Below are 17,406 nucleotides of genomic sequence, written 5' to 3'. Positions count from 1 at the left end.
GGAGCATATCTCCGAAACCCCCAAGCAGAGGTAAGTGCTATCGGGCTCCCCCTGGCCCAGCCTGGAGTTGGGCTCCTCTCCCAGGCATGGTGAGGGTAGTAACCTGTTAATCATTAATCTGGGGGCAAATCAGTACATTTCCAGTGCACCAGTTCTACACCCAAAGCCCTCCCTGCAGCCTGGCAGGAAACCCTCAGAGCTTGACCCTTGGCAGGTCCAGAGCAGAATAGGATGTCAAGCCCAGCTGAGGAGCCCACTCCTTGACTGGCTTCCAGTGTGGAGGGCAGCTTGGGGGCTTGCAGAGCTACCTTGCCTTCGAACACCCTCCTCCTCACCCTGGGGTCTAGCGTGAGCAGCGACTTCTGCTCACACCGTTCCTGTGTTTCAGAAACTAGACCTCCCTGGTAGCGGCTGATTGACTGACAGAGGGGAGAACAAGCAGGGAGTGATGGAAATTTTGGCCAATGAGGCTGCATATCCTTCAAGACCTGCCTCAAATGCCATTTTAATAGCTATTATTATTATATCATTATAGCTACATTATATATCATATGACATATGATATATAACACATTATTATTATTTTAAGTTCTGGGATACATGTGCAGAACATGCAGGTTTGTTACATAGGTACACATGTGCCATGGTGGTTTGCTGCACCCATCAACCCGTGATCTAGGTTTTAAGCTAAGCTGCATGCATTAGGTATTTGTCCTACTGCTCTCCCTCCCCTTGTCCCCCACCTCCCGACAAGCCCCAGTGTGTGATGTTCCCCTCCCTGTGTCCTTGTGTTCTCATTGTTCGACTCCCACTTATGAGTGAGAACATGCAGTGTTTGGTTTTCTGTTCCAGTGTTAGTTTGCTGAGAATGATGGTTTCCAGCTTCATCCATGTCCCTGAAAAGGACATGAACTCATTCTTTTTTATGACTGCATACTATAATTATTATTATTATTATTGAGACAGAGTCTTGCTGTGTGGTCCAGGCTGGAGTGCAGTGGCGTGACCTCAGCTCACTGCAACTTCCGCTTCCCAGGTTCAAGCAATTCTCCTGCCTCAGCCTCCCAAGTAGCTAGGACTACAGGTCCCCACCACCATGCCCAGCTGATTTTTGTATTTTTAGTAGAGATGGGGTTTCACTTTGTTGGCCAGGCTGGTCTCGAACTCCTGACCTCAAGTGATCTGCCCACCTCGGCCTCCCAAAGCGCTGGGATTATAGGTGTGAGCCACTGTGCCCAGCCCAAGCTGTGTTCTTGTCTGGGACTCCCCTATAGTGTTGGAGTGAAGGCTCAAAGTTGGTTTGTCTAACTAAAGGCTTCATCCTTGATTATGACCTCTGACATCTGGAGGGTGCCAGAATTCCCTAGGCTGCCCTTGGGGGGCCTAGGGAACCTCGTCTCTACAAAAAAAAAAAAATATAATAATTAACCGGGCATGGTGGTGTGCACCTGTGATCTTCCTTTGCAGTATAAACTCTTATCCCTGCCTACTGGCCAATTGGCCTGTAACATGCACCCTGGTGTTTCAATCTCCAAACATTAACATTTTGCCTAACAAACAAACTATTCAGGTTCCTTTAGTAATCCCTATTTCCTCCTTCTCCACACACACCAGGCGGGCTGTACACTTCATTCTCTTTAGCAGGGGCAAAACATCTCTGCTACACTCGGCACCAGGATAGCTGGTTGGCCCTTTCTTAGGACCCCAAATTTTCCTCCTCATAATACTAACAATTGGCCCATGTGTACTCACCTTCCTATCCCACTTTCTCTCCCAAAGGCTGAACTCCCTTGTCCAGGCAACCACCCAGAAACACATTAATACCATCATTCTCTTCTGCCAAGTCCAATATCAGTGCCTCAAGGAAAACAGCTCTGGGTAGGGTGTGCTGGCTCACGCCTGTAATCCCAGCACTTCGGGATGCCGAGGCGGGCAGATCACCTGAGGTCAGGAGTTCAAGACCAGCCTGGCCAACATGGTGAAACCCTGTATCTACTAAAAATACAAAAATTTGCCAGGCGTGGTGGTAGGCGCCTACAGGCTGGAGACTGGAGAATCGCTTGAACCCAGGAGGCGGACGTTGCAGTGAGCTGAGATTGTGTCATTACACTCCAGCCTGGGCAACAAGGGCAAGACTCCATCTAAAAAAAAAAAAAAAGAAAGAAAAGAAAACAACTGTGAAGTCAAACACCCACTGCTTCAAAACCCAAACCTGAGTACAGCGCCCTATTCAGCAAGAAGCAGCCAGACAATCAACAATGCCCCTGTGCATTTTAAAGTAAAAGGCAAGAACGTTCGTCCAAATTGCACCATGTTGTAAGCTCCCTGCTATTTTGCAGATCTTGGTCAAAATGAAACATTTCACAGGGGTTTAGGACATGAGAGACATCCTGCCTAACCACCTGACCACAAGGTGGACAAAGGCCCAACTAAAGAAACATCCCTATCATGTCTTGCTGGACAAAGATCCAAGGAACACCATGATGACATCCTGCTGGAACAAGGGCCAGAACAGCCGCATCATGGGAACGAACATCTTATCAATATCCTGCAGGGCAGCAAGCCATGGTGCCCAGACCACTCCCACCAATACCTACAAATTGCCCCAGCCTGTAAGCAGTGGTGGGCTCTGGCATTAGGCTGGTCTTCTGTAGGTTTTATGCTGGAGGTAAAGCCTGCATTTGCTGTTAAGCTGCCCTCTTTCTGTGTCTTTCTTTAGCCCTCACCTTCCCTTCAAAACCTAACAGCAGTAACATATAGTACAGGTTTGTAGCCTAGGTGTGCTGTGGGCTATACCACACAGCGTAGGTGTGCTGTGGGCTATACCACCCGGGTTGGTGTAAGTATACACTATGATGGTAGCACGAGGTGACGTCACCTAATGACACATTTCTCAAGCTCCTCCTCATATGGCAACACATGACTGCATATGAAAGCTCTTAAATAGGGATTAAGTTTCTAAATCTCTAAAAGAAAAAACAGTCATTTACTTCTTGAGACAAATTATGTCATTTGTGGACTTTAGGGAAGCTAATGTCTTAAAAGATTAATTAGGTTAGAAAATATATAATTCATAATTTGATTTTAGAAAGTTTGTCAAACATAAAAGGTTTAAAACACTTGATGTTACAAAACAGGATCACAGGTCATTGTAAAGTCATTTATTTAATCAAAGTGATAACTCAAGGATTTTTTAAATACCCACAAAAACTGGCCAGGTGTGGTGGCTCATGCTTGTAATCCTAGCACTTTGGGAGCCTGAGGCGGGTGGATAACCTGAGGTCAGGAGTTCAAGACCAGCCTGGCCAACATGGTGAAACACCATCTCTACTAAAAATACAAAAATTAGCTGGGCGTGGTGGCTGGTGCCAGTAATCCCAGGTACTCAGGAAGCTGAGGCAGGAGAATCACTTGAACCCAGGAGGCGAAGGTTGCAGTGAGCCAAGATTGTGCCATTGCACTCCAACCTGGGTGATGAGAGCAAAACTCAGTCTCAAAAAAAAAGCAAAAACTTTCATTCTCTGAGGAGACAATTTTCTAAACAAAATGCCCTAATAAAAACAGCATGAAGCCAATTACATTTGTTTTTAAAATTTTGTAAACAATCTGTACAATTTCATCTTGATTATAAAATATAACTTCCATAAGACTTTTATAATCTTTGTAACCTTTATTAATGAGTTGGTTAATGCTTCTAGAAAACCTTGTTAATCTGACACAGGGGTCTATATACTGGTTTTGCATCAGTGTGCCTTTGACATTAATAATTAATTCACAGAGAAACTGAACTTATTTTATCTTTCAAAATTGGCCCTTACAATCTTACACACCCACCTCTTCTGCCTCAGGAACTGACTGAGACTTTGATGAGACTTTGATTCCATTCCTGAACACAGATTCAGCTGGAGAGCTGCCCCTGGAGCCAGAGCAGTTCACTGCTGCACACCAGGATCTGAATGACAAGCTGACTCAGCAAGAAAGGCTCCCAGAGGTGGTTCCAATGCTAGACTGGGACCAGAACCAGGCCCTAGCTTGGCCTCTTCAAAAGTAAGTTTCAAACTGTAGATCAAGATCAGGCTGCAGATCATCAGGCATATGAAATACTTGTTCCACCTCTAGACAGTCAGAATTCAAAAGCAACCAAGTTTATTGTGTTGACGAAAAGAGTCAAATTCTGTAAAATATTTGAAGAGGTTTATTCTGAGCCAAATCTCAGCAACCAAGGCCGGTGACACAGCCCACAGGAGGTCCTAAGAACATGTGCCCAAGGTGGTCGGGATACAGCTTGGTTTTATATATTTTAGGAAGGCATGAGACATCAATCAAATACATTTAAGAAACACAATGGTTTGGTTCAGAAAGGTGGGACAACTCAAAGTGGGGGCTTCCAGGCTATAGGAAGAGTGCCTGGCTCTTAGTTGATTCTCTCCTGGATCTGGAAAGAAAGGAAGGAAAACAAAGGGGGCAAGGGGATTCTCTATAGCATGTGGATTTTTCCCACAAGAGACTTTGCAGGACAATTTCAAGGTATGGCAAGGAAATATATTTTGGGTTACATATTTTTTCCTTGCCTCGTAATGTTATGCCAGAGTCAGATTGAAAAGTAAGTCATGATATATAGGGTCAAATAAAACCCATCTGATGAGAATTTATGGTTTGTAGGGCATGACTCCCTTAGACCCCTTAGGTAGGAATTTGGGCAACATAAAAACTCAGAGCTTAGTCCTCAATTGTTTTGCCCAAGAACCTGAAGAAAGATCTAGCTCAGCACTGGAGGCTTGCTAAAGTTGTTGGAACTCCACAGATTTATATCAAAACCTCAGCATCAGAAACAAATTTTGCAGGCTGTTTAGATTCAAGTATAGGTATGAGTGACCACGGCTCGTGACACAGCCTTCAGGGGGTCCTGAGAACATGTGTCTGAAAGATTCTCCCCAGGGCCTGTAATCCCAGCTACTTGGGAGGCTGAGGCAGGAGAATTGCTTGAACCCGGGAGATGGAGGTTGCAGTGAGCCGAGATCGCACCATTGCACTGCAGCCTGGGTGACAGAGCGAGACTGTCTCAAAAAAGCGAAAACAAATAGACTATATATATATATAATTTTTTTTTTTTGTAGAAAAGGGGTTTTGAAGGCTTCAAGGTTTTCTCCCACTGATATCTACAGAAGGCTTTCAAGACAGAATTAAAGAAGAGGAAAAAAAATAATATTCACCTCTGGAAATAGGAAAAGAAAACATTATGCATAAAAAAAAGAAACAATAATAATTTATTTTCAAAGTGCTTTGTTTATTGTTGGTTTTGTTTGTATTTTGCTTTGTTTTACTTGGCTTTTTGGCCCAAGCACCTTAATGTGTTGTATCCCCAAATACTGCATAATTTTATATTACAATGAGGCATACATACACACACACACACACACACACACAAAAGGGGGTTTCTCTATGTAGCCCACGTTGGCCTCAAATTACTGGCCTCTAGCTATCCTCCCACCTTGGCACTGGTTTTGCAGTGGGAGGTTTTGCAGTGGGAGAAAGGGCATTTGTTTTCAGGGTGCCAAGCAAGGAGGACTAGGCAGCTAACAATCAAAATGCCCCTCTGAATGGGAGCAATAATCATATCTCTTACAGCTGAAATCAGGAATGAAATGGTTTACGGAAAACCAGCAGTGGCTGACAGTCCTAAATGTTAAGTACATATATATATTTTTTCCCTGACTTTAAAATGCTTCACTTTCATTAGGCTACACAGGTCCAGACTGATGGCTTATTTTTCAAAAAACTCTGTCACTTCATTGGTTCTAACAGTACAAAGCTCCATAATTTTAGAAACTGAACGACTCTGCAATGTAGAAAGGCTATACCTTATTCAGATAGAGCACAGTCACATGCTGGCTTGTCTGTGGCACATCAAGATCATTCCAAGAATGTAAGCACCAAGAGAGAATAAGAGGAAAATCCAGGCTTTATCCCTATTGAATTATTTATCCCACTATTAGAATATTAGTGAGGTAGGTAGTGGCCACACTGTGATGGCAAATTGAGCTTCAGTCACAAACACACCTTGTTGCTCCCCCCAGTCTACTGACATCAGCTTCCTTTACACAGCAGTGAATGCACAAAGGTTTGGACAGTTGAGGGCATTGTCATCACGTTTTGGTATGTACTGGAATCCTGGCAGCTTCTTCTCCGATTCAGAGAGGCATAAACATTAAAGAGGAAAAGAACAACTCGGGTCTCTCCTTTGGGGTGATTTAGGGTGGCTGTTTAAATTTGTAATGGTTGAAAAGTCTTGAGAAACTCTTACACTTTTCTTCTCTCAGCTGCAGCTTATTCTTCTCACCTGTGTAACAAGCTGTATTCTCTTCTCGCAGAAGCTTAGCATTTCTTCCTCTGCCCCATAACATTTTTCAATACTTACATTTATTAGGTGCCGTTTATATTCTAGGCATACTTATACAAGTGAGATGTGGCTGACTGCCACTGCTGCTACTTGAGACCGTCATTACAGCAGTTACCACTGTTATTGCTTCAGACTGTCATTACAGCAGTGACTGTTACTGCCTGAGACCACCATTACAAGACTGAATGAAGGGAGGAATGTAGAAATGAAAACTTAAAAGAAACTATTTTAAGGAAAGGCTACTTAAGACAAAAACTGTTTTAAGGAAAGTCTAGCATAGGGAAGGAGAGCTCCCTGCTTCTAGTGAGCAAAGGCATCCCCTGAGCTTCTACAGCCCTTTGTATTTATTGGGTAACAAGAGCAAGGAGGAGGAGGTAATGATTGGTCAGCTGCTTGAGCACAGGTTTGTATTGTTACTGACAGGCTTCAATTATGCCTAATCATAAACATTTGTGTGGCCTCTGACATCTCCTTTTTGTTTTTAAATTAATTGAGCAAGGCAATTGCAGGCTGTGCAGCCCTTAATTACCAGTTGATGATCCCGCTTCATTTTTCTTAGCCCTTACTCAAAATGGAGTTGCTCTGGTTTGAATGCTTCTTACATATGTCCCCCTTCCCTCCTCCAAGAAGACCCTTAATCCTAAGGGTTGCAGAGGGAAGAACGTACATCTTCTGCAACTTCTTCATGCTGAATAGGGGTGATGATATTTCTGCCTATTAGGGTCTTTTGTATTCAGGGTAGAGAGGAGCTCAGTCAGAAAGCACTGGTCCATTAAGCATCGATTGTACCTCTGAGTTCCAGCAAAAGGTGAAACCCTGGCACTCCAGCAGTTTCTCAGCTTCCTGTGTGGTTTTCTTGATCGGTCCCCATATTATGGGGGTTGATGTCAGCGTGACTCTGGTCGGTCCTTGTTCCATCTTCACATTCAAATTCAACGGGCTCATGGCTTGTACTGGGGGAACCAGGTCCATGGTTGGGATCCATCTGTCCCTCCAGTCTCCCATTCCATGGTCGTAGACACCTTGAGGGCACCCACATGGTTTGTTCATCTTCTGTAAAGACCCAATCATACCCTCAACCCCACGTCAGTAAATCTAGCAAAACAGAAGCAAAAAACTTTTGTGGCTGTAGCTGGGAGGCATGCCATTGCTGAAGCATTTGTTCTACAAGCTGCAACTCAGCTTCTGCCTCTTTGGTTAATTACCGCGGGGTAAAACTTTCCACTGATAACAACAGGCTCTTTCTGATTAACAGAAGGCACAGAGAAAGCAAATCGAGGCTTATCCTTTTTGTACAACAGTATAGCAAAAAACAATCCTTAAACCTTCAATTTGCACTGTACAGGTGGGGCCACTAGATGCTATGGGTTGTGGTAGATAAATCTCCTAGTTGCACTTCCAAATCCCTGATATCCTCGCTTCTTCTTACGTAGAGAAGGGTACAATTTACAGCGAATAAGCAACAGTTGAGCAACATATTCTCCCAGCTCAAAAACCCAAAGATCTTGTGACATTACCACTGCCTGAATTTCTCCTTCACAATCAGAATCAACAACTCCCAGACCTGTAAGTTAAGACAGCTTTTACCAAAATGAATCCCATGTATGTTGTTGGCAGAGTCCCCAAATACCAATGGGAATCTTAGTGAGTTTGTTTCTTTCAATTAACATAATTTGTTCTCTAGCTAGGAGAGCTAATGCTGCGTTTCCAGGTGTTCCTGAGGAGAGGAAGTCAATGTGCCTCTGGAAACCCACCCCTGAAACGGAGTTGTGGCCTGGACAGGGAATGCCCTCATAGTTTGAGGTGCCCAGGTCCAGACCGTCTTTTCACTTCCTGATGGGGGGGGTGCCATTTTGATGAAATTTTGAGTGGCATGGATTAGCCCAATGATCTCCTTTATTACAATGAGGGCAAAGTCCTGGCATTTTTTCTGTTGGGGTTGGGGGGAAGCTGCATTATAAAATCCCTTCTTCCCAGAGGTCTGGTGGTGTTCTTTTTTGAAAGGTCCAATTTTTCTACACTTATAACACTTTCCCACCTAAGGGCTTGACCCTTGGCTTCCTTTAAATCTGTCAGCTACCAAATTAGCCATTGCCTGAGTCAATACTGCAGAGCAATGAAGCTCGGTGCCCACATCTTGACAAGCTCCAAGAAAACCTCCCAAGTCCTCTGCACAGCTCACAGGTGCCAGTGTACGTTTACAATCCATGAAAGCCAAAGCTAAAGTTAGCCTTTCTGTAGCCACAAAAGATGGTACAAGTCAATTTTCATCCTCCCTCTCCTATTTACCACTTTTGATTGGTGCTGTAGGTGGGGCAAAAATTCTCTCAAACCCTGAAATAAAAGATGGTACGTACCAAACTCCAAACAAAAAAGGGAAAATAACCACATTTTTCCACATGTTACCCTGATTCAAAAATTTCCCATTCTTTGTCCCTCTAGGGCACTGACCAGTACCTTTTTAGAGCACTGATCTTATGTTGCTGCTGGCAGACTTCTCGTTCCTCTGGCTTTTAGTTTTTTTTCCTCTGGGCTTTAGAGTTTTTGTTTGTTTGTTTGTTTTGCTCCAGCAGACCTTCTTCATTCAAGTCCCTACAGGACCCTATCTGTCCCTGCAAATCTCTGCTAGTCTTTGCTAGTCTCTACTTTTGTACCTCTTTAGGGCGCTGACCTTATATTGCTAGTCTTTGCTAGTCTTTATCTATCGCTATCTGTCCCTATGGTACCTGTTAGTTTCTTCAAGTTCCTGTAAGTCCCTGTCTTTCCCTACTAATCTCTACCTTCTCATCTCATCTCTACCTACTCATCTCTACCTATCTCTATTTGTCTCTATCTCTATTTATCCCTGCAGGCTTCTTCAGGTCCCTTCAGGTCTCTTTTTTTCCCTGATGTCCCTGTTCAGGCGCCACTTGTGGCCGACTGCCACTGCTACTACTTGAGACCGTCATTACAGAAGTTACTACTGTTACTGCTTGAGACCATCATTATAGCAGTTACTACTGTTAACTGCTTGAGACCATCATTACAGCAGTTACTCTTACTGCCTGAGACTGTCATTATGAGACTGAATGAAGGGACGAATGTAGAAATGAAAACTTAAGACAAAATAAACTGTTTTAAGGAAAGGTGAGCATGGGGAAGAAGAAGAGAGCTCCCTGCTTCTAGTGAGCAAAGGCAGCCCCTGAGCTTCTACAGCCCTTTGTATTTATTGGGTAACAAGAGGAAGGGGGAGGAGGTAATGAGTAGTCAGCTGCTTAATTGATCACAGCTTCCTATTGTTACTGACAGGCTTCACTCATGCCTAATCATAAGAAACATTTGTGTGGCCTCCAGCAAGACAACATGCCCAAAGTTCTTAGAGTAGTGTTTGGCATATGGTAAATGCTCAATACATGCTACCTCCTATGAGATCTCATTTTCATTTTTCCAACAACTCTTGTGATGTAGATATTATTATTATACCTATTTTGTAGATGAGGAAGTTGAAACTTAGAGACACTGGGTAATTTGCTTAGGTTCACATGGCTAATAAGTGGCAAAACCACTTACAAGCTTTGCAAGTAATTTTCTATGCAGCTCTTCATTCTCCTGTAATAGGAGCTGAATGATGACAATTTGGCTATGTGTGCATTGTATCTTGCTTTCTAACTCGAATAGGACCTTTAGAGCAGAGAGTTCCATTTCCTTCTGAGAATCCCACACTTCCAGAACTCCTGGCTTTACCACCTCTGGGCATCCCAGGGGTTTATGCTCACTGGCCAGTACAGATGTGACATCATGATGGCTGAGCACCAGCACTGTGTCCAGCCCTCTGCTAGATGCTATACACATTGTCTTTCATTTATTTCTCAAATGCCCTTGTGCTGTAAATGCTACCCAGAAAGGGTCACATTCATTATTCAAGTCACTGTACCAGAAAGTGACAGAGCCAGAATTCAAACCCAGGTCTGACTGATTCCAGGCCCCTTGCTCCTTCCATTGTTCCTCAATACGAGGGAGTCTTCTTCAAGGTTATTCTCAGGGCTTTAAGATATAGGCTCACCATTTCAGATTCTCTAGACTTTGCCCCTGTAACAGGGTTTATGTGATGCAGTCAGAGGTCTTGTATTGAGGAGCTTCATGTGGACAGATGTGTTCTCGTGGCTCATGGACATATGTAGATGAATAAAGCAAAGGGGTTACTCCCTCCTCAAGTACATCACACATATTGGATGAGGGTCTAGGTCACTCTGCTTATTTCTTTGACTACCTTCTTCCAAGGAACCAGTTTTCTCTGCCTGCCTTGGGATTCTAGCATAGATCGTTTTGGAGTTTGTCATTTAAATATATTTTCACGGCCTGCTTTGACCTTTTTTCAGCTAAAGCTGTTAAGATTTCAGTACATTTAGGACAGTGATGACATGCTCCAGTCCTGTCATCCTGTCTTCTAGTTAATAGAAAGGAAATATAGTCCATCTGTCTGGACAAGTATAGAAGAATTTGGAGAGAAAAAAAGGTATTTTGTGAGGTACCTTTATTCCATCCCATTGTTCTACAGCAAAAGGCTTCTACAAAAGTAGTGGGTTTTCCTCTTCTAATAAGGGATATTTTAAAAAATCATTTAGAGCAATACTTCTTAAACTTTGAGACAGTCTTTGAGGCTAACAAAAAGCTTGCCACATTTTACTCCCATAAAGATATCAAAAAGGTGATGGACTGGGAGTCAGCACACCTTAATCTATAAAATGAAGGACTTGAACCAGAAATGGAAATGATCATCTAGTGCAGTGTCTACTGTGAATCTAGAAACACTTGAGGCCAGGCATGGTGGCTCGTGCCTGTAATTCCACCACTGTAGGAGGCCAAGGCAGGCAGGTCACTTGAGCCCCAGGAGTTCAAGATCAACCTGGGCAACAAAGCAAGACCCCCATCTCTACAAAAAAACTCTCTCTCTCTCTCTCTCTCTCTCTCTATATATATATATATATATATATATATATATACATATATAAATTAATAAAAAAATTCATATCATTTGGTTTGTGGAAAAGAGTTGCTGTAGAATCCTCGAACTTGAGCTGTTGAGTCAGTTCCCTCTTGTGCAGTTAAAGGCTTATTTTGAGCATAATTTTCAGACTGCACCTGTAAATCCTGAGTAGTTTCTAGTTCAGTTTATAGACCTGTGACTTCAGTCAGGTTTTGAAGCTGAGTTAGAACTTGGTCTGGACAAGAAGCTGTAGTCTTCTCCAGGGCTGTAGAATGTCCAATCTCTGTAGTGGGTTCTGGAGTGATGGCGAACCCCAGGTCTGGAGGCTGAGTTGAGGTCTCCTCCATGGTTGGAGACGGTTTAACCTCTAGTAGGCTCTGTAGTTATGGTAAGGGATTGAACTGTGACTTGAGTCAGGCTTGAATGCTGAGCCTGACCTTTGTCTGGAGGTGGAAATGTCACCTCACGGCGTTTTGGAGCAGGAGCTGTAGTCATCAGGGCTGTAGAAGGTTCAACCTTTGTACTGGATTCAGGAGTGATGTTAAGCCCCAGATCTAAAGGTTGAATTGTGAGTTGAGTCTGACCCTTGTCTGAAGGTGGAAGTGTCACCTCAGAATGTTTTGGAGGAGAAAATGTAGTCATCAGAGCTGTAGAAGGTTCAACCTCTGTAGTGGATTCTGGAGTGATGGTAAGCTCCCAATCCAAAGGTTGAACTGTGGCTTGAGTCAGGTTTGAATGCTGAGTCTGAACATGGCCTGGATGTGGAAGTGTCACCTTAGGGTGGTTTGGAGGAACTATAGTCGTCTTCAGGGGTGTAGGATGTTCAACCTCTGTACTGGATTCTGGACTTATGGTAAGTCCCAGGTGCAAAGGTTGAACTGTAATGCTGGGTGACATTGAATGCTGAGCTTGATCCTGACCTGATGTTGCAACTGTTACCTCTTGATATACTGGAAGGTGGGGTACAACTTTCTTAGGAGGCTGAGTTGGGGTCTCCTGCATGGTTGAAGAAAGTTCAACGTCTGTCGTGGATTCTGGAGTGATGGTAAGCCGCAGATCCAAAGGTTGAACTGTGAAACTGGCTTAATATTGAGTGCTGAGCTTGATCCTGACCTTGTGTTGGAACTGTCACCTCATAGTGAGCTGGATGTTGAGCTGCAATCTCCTTAGGTGGCTATGGAAGCTGAGCTGGGACCATCTGCTGGCTTGAAAGTTCTATCTCCTTAGGGAGCTCTGGAACCTGAACTGTGGCCTCCTGCTGGGTTGGAGAAGGTTCTGCCTCCATAGGGGGCTCTGGAATCTGAGCTAGAGCCTCCTGCTGAGTTAGATATGGTCCAACCTCCTGAAGGAACCCTAGAGGCAAAGATGGGGCCATCTGCCAGGTCAGAGAGGGTTCTATCACCATAGGGGGCTCTGAAGACTGAGCAGGGCCTTCCTGCTAGGCTGGAGAGGATTCTACCTCTTTAGTTGGCTCTAAAAGCTGAGTTGGGGGCTGCTGTAGGACTGAAGATGGTTCGACCTTCTTAGGTGGCTCTGATGGCTGAGCTGATATCTCCTGCTGTGGTGGAGGACTGACCTCTTCAGTAGACTTTGGAGGATGACCTGAGGCTTCCTGCTGGGTTGCAGATGGTTCAACCTCCTTAGGGGCCTCTGGTGACTCAGCTTGGAACTCTTGCTGGACTGGAGAAGGTTCTACCCTCTTAGGGGGACCTGGAGTCTGAGCTGTGGCCTCTTACTGGACTGGAGGTTCAATCTTTTCAGGAGAATGCAGAGGTGGGGAAGGGAGATCAGCTGGGCTAGAGAAAAGTCAGCCTGTTCAGTGGGAATAGGAGGGTTGTCCTGCTGGACTGGAGAAGATTCAACCTCCATAGGGACTGCTGAAGGTATGGGAAGCTCCATATCCACATTTTTAACTGTGGTATTAGGCAAAGTTGAATTATTTCTGAATATTGAAGACACATCTAGAGGTGAAAATATCATTCCATCATTCAATGAACTTTCAAAGTCTGAAGAGAGCTCAGTTGGAGGCTGAGTTGTGGGCTCTTGATGGACTGGAGGAAGTTCATCATTTTCAGGGGTATTTAGCTGCTGAATTATAATCTCTTGCTGGTCTTTCAAATGTTGAAACTGCTCAGGGGACACAAAGGGCTGAGCTGGGGCCCCCTGTTGGGTTAAAATGTCAACCTGATTAGTGAAATCTGGAGTCATGGTAACCATGTGATCCACAGGTTTAACAGTGACATTGTACAATGTTGGAGGCTGAACTTGACCATGACTTAGAGGAGAAACTGTTACCTCATGATGCTCTGGAGATTGAGCTACAACTTCATTAAGGAGCTCTGGAGTCTGAGCTGGGGCCTCCTGCTGGGTTAGAGAAGACTCAACCTCCTCAGGGGTCTGTGGATGCTCAGCCTCCTGCTAGGTTGCAGAGGGATTCTGATCCTTAATAGGTTCTGGAGACTGAACTGAAGTCTCCTGTTGAACTGGTAAAGGCCCAGCCTCTTCCAATGACTCTGAAGGCAGAGGTGGGCCCCCATGCTGGGTGGCAGAAGGTTCTACATCATTAACTGGCCCTGAGAGCTGAGCTGTACCCTCTTGCTAGACTGGAGAAGTTCCCGTCTCTGCAGTAGGCTATGTTGCTATGGTAAGCTGCATATCTGGAGCCTTAACAGTGACATTGGGCAAATCGGAATGCTGAGCTTGATGGTGACCTGGAGGTGAAACTGTGACTTCATAATGTTCTGGAGGCTGAGCTGGGGTCTCCTTCTTGGCTGGAGAAGATTCAACCTTCCCAGAAGGCTGGAGAAGATTCAACCTCCCCAGAAGACTCAGAGGGCTAAGCTGGCTGTTCCTGCTCACTGCGGGAAGGGTCAGCCTCCACAGGAGGACCTGGAGGCTCAGTTGTGGCCTCCTCTTGGGTTGCAGAAGGTTCCATCTCCTCTGGAGACTGGGTTGGGGCCTCCTGCTGGGCTGGAGAAGATTCAGTCTCCTTGGCAGACTCTGAAGTTATGGCAATATCCACATCCGCAGGTTTAACTGTAACACTGGGCAAGTTATAATGAGCTTGATCCTCGCCTGGAGGTTGAACTGTCACCTCATGATTCAGTGGAGTTTGAGCTGCACCCCCCATAGACTCTGGAGGCTGAGCTGGGGCCTCCTGCTGGGTCTGAGAAGGTTCAACTCCCCTAGGAAACTCACAAGGCTGAGCTGGCTGCTCCTGCTCACTGGGGGAAGGTTCAACCTCCACAGGAGGACCTGGAGGTTCAGCTGGAGTCCCTTGCTGAGTTGCAGAAGGTTTCATCTCCTCAGGGAATTCTGTTGTCTGAGCTGGGGCCTTTAATTGGGCTGAGGAAGAGTTGACCTCCTTGGGGTGCTCTGGAGGCTGAGAGGCAGCCTGTTCCTGGCTTGACATTGGGCAAGTGTGAGTGCTGAGCTTCACTCCAACTTTTAAATGGGACATTTACCTCATGATGTATTGATGGCTGAGCTACAATCTCTTCAGAGGGAGGTAGCTGCTGTGCTGGGGACTCCTGCTCTGTTGAAAAAGAGTGACCCCCTCAAGGGACTGTGAAGGCAGAGCTGGGGACTCCTCCTGGGTTAAAGAAGGTTCTACCTCCTCAGGGAGCTGTGGAAGCTGTGCTGGGGCTTCTTGCTGGAGCTAAGAGGACTGGATCTCTTCAAGGGTCTCTGGGTTTTGAGTTTCAGGCTCTAGAAGGAATTGAGAAAGTCCAGCTTGCTCAGGGGACCCTCAGGCTCATCTGAGTTCACCTGGACTTCTGAAGGCAGGCTGCCCAGATACAGTTGATGACTAAGCTCTGATTTTTTTATCTTGCCCAAATTCCCACCTAAGGGGTCTAGGGAGTCATGCCCTATAAACCATAAATTCTCACCAGATGGGTTTTATTTGACCTATATATCATGACTTACTTTTCAATCTAATTCTGGCACAAGGAAAAAATATTTAACCCACTATATATTTCCTTGCCATACCTTGAAATTGCCCTGCCGAGTCTCAAGTGGGAAAAATCCACATTCTATAGAGAATCAATACCCTTTCCCCTTTGTTTTCCTTCCTTTTTTTCCAGATCCAGGAGAGAATAAACTAAAAGCCAGGCACCCTTTTAGGTCCAATAAGAAACATTTTATAACCTGCTTTCCCCCCTGAACTCTGCTGAGAGATTCCTCTGCACAACAAAACATGGTCTCCACAATCCTTTATCTTAACCTGAGCATTCCTTTCCATTGATCCCAGGTCTTCAGATAAACTCAACCAATTGTCAACCAGAAAATATTTAAATTTAACTATAGCCTGGAAGCCCCCACTTTGATTTGTCCCGCCTTTCTGAACCAAACCATTGTATTTCTTAAGTGTATTTGATTGATGCCTCATGCCTCCCTAAAATATATAAAACCAAGCTGTACCCCAACCACCTTGGGCACTGTAAGGCTCTTGTGTTGGTTTGAACCCTGAGAGCACACCAACAAACATGCAGCTAATGCTCATTGCATCAAAAGATGCTAGTGTTTGAAAGACTCAATTAGAGACTTCTCTTCAGTAATTTGCCAAGCACTTACAGAATTCCATTTATATACAAATCTTTCTTACCCTCCTATCTGAAAAGATATGGCTGATGGTCCATTATCTCTCAGAAAAATGTATTATAGCTCCAGATGGTAGAATGACCAGGAAGAAATTTCATCTTGCAAGTCAGTGTTTATTAAGAACCCACTGTATGCCCAGCATCACACCAGGCTGGCAAGAAACAAAATAATCCTGAGCGATCATCCTTGGCAGAAAAAAGACTTGAATCATAATTGTAACAATCTAAAATCCAAACATCATCTTTTAGTGTGTCTTATAGTTCATTAAATTTTTGAATTGTTAAACACTGTGACTTGGCCAGGTGTGGTGGCTCATGCCTATAATCCCAGTACTTTGGGAGGCTGAGGCGAGAAGATTACCTGAGGTCAGAAGCTCGAGACCAGCCTGGCCAATATGGGGAAACCCTGTCTCTACTAAAAATACAAAAATTAGCCAGGCCTGGTGGCAGGCACCTGTAATCCCAGCTACTAGGGAGGCTGAGGCAGGAGAATCACTTGAACCAAGGAGGCAGAGGTTGCAGTGAGCTGAGATCACACCATTGCACTCCAGCCTGGGTGACAGAGTGAGACTCTGTCTCAAAAAACAAAAACAAACAAACAAAAAAACATTGTGACTTGATTGCTTACTCTGGAGAAGCAAAAACTACATAGGCACATTTTGAAACACTTGGGGAAATTTATTGCAAAGCAAGGATGAAGCATTGAGGATTAAACATCTGCAAAGTGGGAAATGATGTGAATTCTAATGACAGGCTTAGAAAGTTAACATCTCTGGAAAATAAACCTCTAAAAAAGCACACACACAAAAAGCCAAAGCACACTTCACTTGGTGGAATGTATTACGCATGACACAGAAGAGGCCAGTATGTTCTACGGCCATGTTCAGGAAATGGTCTGGTTAAGACTAAAGGACAGGGACAACGGGTTCTGAGAAATCAAATGTGAAAACCAACACACTTTCAGATAGACTCAGGCAAGCAGTCCATCTAACCCTAAATATCTGTTAACAAATTCCTTCAAATCGCTGCTCCGACTAGGAACAAAAACATTTTAATGCACCTGACACCGGAACCACACACAAACTCGGCACAATGGCAACTGCACAGGCAGCTTTGAAATGCTGCCTTCTCTACAAATGGCCTAAATTCTAATCATCTGTCTCTATCTGATCAGAAAAACGTTTCCACCATGTGAATTTCCACCTTTCTGTCTCAGACCAGTCCAACCAGGTTACTTTCACCTCTGCCTATTCCCCTTCAATTTAACTGCTTCTTCTTCAGGTTTTTGTGTTAGAAAAAGAGATTCTTCTGTCTAGGTCTAGTCTCTGTGGCAATGCACAAAGTCCCTGTCATTTCTGGTTGGTTTGCTCCTCATCAATCTTTTTCAGATACCCCCTAAAAAAGATGACGCTCAGAGATCTGAACTCCAGCCCCCACAA

At 44.5% G+C, this 17,406-nt stretch overlaps 1 pseudogene; it reads right to left on the bottom strand.

The window, feature by feature from the left end:
* Window positions 1-3,139: 3,139 nt before the first annotated feature.
* Window positions 3,140-16,072, bottom strand: LOC134735226 (leucine-rich repeat-containing protein 37A-like; annotated as a pseudogene).
* Window positions 16,073-17,406: the final 1,334 nt, after the last annotated feature.

Source organism: Symphalangus syndactylus, chromosome 20 (assembly GCF_028878055.3).
Source record: "Symphalangus syndactylus isolate Jambi chromosome 20, NHGRI_mSymSyn1-v2.1_pri, whole genome shotgun sequence".
NCBI classification, from domain to species: Eukaryota; Metazoa; Chordata; class Mammalia; order Primates; family Hylobatidae; genus Symphalangus; species Symphalangus syndactylus.
Note: the sequence above shows the minus strand (reverse complement) of the source record. Positions and strands in the feature narration are given on the sequence as shown.